Source organism: Vigna radiata, unplaced genomic scaffold, assembly GCF_000741045.1.
Source record: "Vigna radiata var. radiata cultivar VC1973A unplaced genomic scaffold, Vradiata_ver6 scaffold_70, whole genome shotgun sequence".
Classification (NCBI taxonomy): Eukaryota; Viridiplantae; Streptophyta; class Magnoliopsida; order Fabales; family Fabaceae; genus Vigna; species Vigna radiata.
Window position 1 is genome coordinate 4,619 of NW_014542367.1, and position 3,663 is coordinate 8,281.

Consider the following 3,663-nt stretch of genomic DNA (forward strand, 5'->3'; position numbering starts at 1 on the left):
ATATATATATATATATATATATATATATATATATATATATATATATATATATATAATCTTGTTGGAATTTTTGTTATCAACAATACTAGCTTACGAGAACACAATAACATAATTTCTGACCTTTTAATTAAGAGAAAGAACATGATTTGTTTCTACAAACTGAGAAAAACTAAATCTTATATACAAAAGAAAGTATATTTATGTTCATCTTGTTAAAAAAATACTTAATTAAATTAAGTGACTTATAAAAATAATACTTAAAAGATTGTATATATTTATATATATTTGTGAGAATTATTTTCTTTTTAAGAAAATGCTTATAAAGTTGAACAAACTCTAATCAACCTACTTCCTTATATATCAATACATTAATACATAATAAGATTATAACAAGTAATACAATAACAAATTATACATTTTATTAAAGGAATCATACTCAACCCATTAACTCTATACAACTTGTCCATTAAAGGTAATTAGTGTTAATACCAATCATTATGAGTAAAAACTCTAAGTTGCTCACATCAACACTAGACTCAGCATGAGCTGGAACCCTATGGGTGACACATCTATCCCTTTCTACCCTTCTCAAGAGGAAAGAACAACACTTGAATCTCAATTCCTTTTGCTTCCCATCATGGACAAAGAGACTCACTTCTTCCGCTATCTCTCAAAGAAGAAGAGATCCACCTTTCTACCCCTTGAAAGAGGAAAGGTACAACCTCGTATTAATGAAGTATAGCAAGAAGACATAACTAATGACACAACCACCACAACACCTCAAGGTTAGTAACTACAACGTGACATTCACACTAATACTAGGTAATTGTCACGAAAATCAATTACACTAACATCTCATCCCTTGAGTTTCAATCCCGTAAATCACCTATCATTTGGAAATTTCACGAATAACAACCACCCAACAGTAAACAATAACCCCTAGAAACAATAATTTGTCCTAACAACAATGAATATCTTCAATCAATGACCATACCACTGTAGCTAATGAAATCAAACAATATTATAGTACATGCATTGTTCAAACAATACACATGTATCACCACATCATCTACGCAACATCAAGGAATATATCCAAGAAACTTATGATCGTGCACACAATAGTATTAACATTTATAATGGATAAACAATATTAAACAAAGTCTTCAAATTTGTCATTCATCTAAACAATAATGAATCATAACAACCATACTAGAAAATAACATCTAAAATATTATTAGCACATCATATAACCTGAGAAATAGTATCCTGACCCAAACTACGTATATTCACATGTCATTCCTTAGCAGCCAGTAACCAGAATTAGTGATAAGTGTTGTAAAATGGCCAATATGACTTAATAATATCTAGTAGTATAAACAACTACGAATCATCATCCCAACATCCTTTTTCAGTTCAAATAGAGTTTAATTCCACTTTAAACACACCCATATGTTAGATATAATTACACATCAGCCACCCATAATCTAGGAAAGTCTTAATTAACTTAAACAGAGACCAAACAATGTTAAACATGCTAGGTTGTACAAAAATTACCTTTTCTATCAACCTAGTGTAGGTACATAATGCTCATGATAATGCATTTTGATTCATCCGAACATTTTTCAAGTAATTAGTCACACCAAGTTTGATCAAATTAAGAGCACATAAACCAACATCATACATACCTTTAATTTTTCCATTTTCATCATACATTGCAGCACATATTAAGGCTAAGACCTAATATTCTTTCATCTAAAACATAATGATTTATGTGATATATAAATCATAATATGACTAGCAAATTCTACCAATTCAGAAGATATAACCTACACACAAATTCATGGTCTTAAAGCAACATAATAATAAATTATGATCATGCAATAGACGCCGAACCAAGATAAAAATTGTGTTTGCTCTTCTTTCTCTATCTCTTTACATTTCATTGCATACATACTTTACTTACAACGCAAGAAAGTTTTATAGATCATTCTAATTCTGCAAAAATATTTGAAAAGTGTGCGTTTTTATAAATCACTAATTCACCTCCCCTTCTTGGTGTTGAGAAACAAGCTTCTTTATTTCTAACAAGAACAACAAAGTGTCTTTAGATTTCCTACCGTTAGGTAGCATTTTACAAGTAAGTTCTTTTAATTTGAAGATAACAATTGTATAGATACTTCATCACAAGATGACGTGTCTATTTTGCTTATGGTATCATCTTGATTCAAGTAAATGCTTCTTTTCCTTCTTTCTCTTTGTAGACAGATGGTGTTTAGCTTGCTTAGGCATTTTTATGTCTTTTAACAATTATGTCTTTTAGTCGTAGACATCGTCTCGACCTGTTTCTGTTTTCGAGAGAAGCCAAATACCTACTTCAGGTATTTTAAACATTGAACGTTTAGCTCAATTATCTCTCAAATGTCTTTAGACAAGACATCGTCAAGTCATGTGTATGTTGTTCTAACCTAAGTGTTTTTCTATTTTCTAGGACCTAAGTGTTTTTCTATGATTTTTATGCTTTGGGTTCAGGTTCTAATTTTTGTTTGTTTGTGGTTTTGGTTCTATGTTTTTAGTGTTTATCATCTAAGTTTTATATTTGTGTTTTCTCCTACGTTTCTTCTCTTAATTTTGTGAAGTTGTGATTTCATTGTCTTTTGGATTTGTGTTCTTCTTGTCCTGACTTATGTCTTTAAGTTTCTTCAGAGTTATTTTCTTCTATTCTAGGGTTTTTCTATCCTAGTGTCTAACTAGAGAGTTGGTTTTCTAGTTTGGGATTTTGAACTAAGGTTGTTGAGGTGTGTTTTCACCTGTTTTATCCTATCTTAGGTTGAGGTATTTCTAGACTAATGTTTTCTATCCTAAGTTTGGTTCTTCCACTAGTAAAAGAAAGTCTTTTTAACGCATTATATACGCCTCGATTTTACTAAAACCAAAACGTATAAAAGCGCAGTGACAGTTTTGTAAATACCGAATGGTTATATGTCTCGGTTATTCACGAATCGATGTCTATAGCTGTTACTGCCTCAGATAGAAGGACAATCAAAGCATAAAAGTCACGTCACTTCACCAGCCAATTACAAAATTAGCTCTGATAAAAAATTATTACCTCAGTTCAGCACAGAACCGTAGCATATTACTATTTCGGGTACATGCCTAACCGAAGCATAATTGTCTGCCAAAAAATCAGGAACGAGGGGATACTACCTTGGTTTAGCACAGAAACGAGGCATAATGGCCAGCCAGCCTTCCTATCTCCGCAACTGTATGCGCTACTATCCAAGAGCTTTAGGCACCGATTTTCTGTAAATCGAGGCAGATAATGTGAATTTTAAATTGTATAGGCACCGGTTTGTTGTGTAACCAGTGCAGTTAAGAGCTTTAGGCACCGGTTAATGGGTTAATTGAGGTAATATCCCTTAGGTTAAAATCTGAAAACGAAGTTATTGTTTTCTTTTTCTCTCTCGCACATGATTTCTCTCGTCATTGCCTGCCTCCGCCTCGCCATTTTTTTGCTCTGTGCCTCCCTACGCCGGTGCTTCTTGCAAGGACTCCACGATGCCTCAATTTCTGTCACTCTAAGGCTATGTGTTGCATCCATTTCTCTCGTTGCATCCATTTTCACGGTGCCTCCATTTGCGCCTCACAAAATTTGTGTCGCCTCTG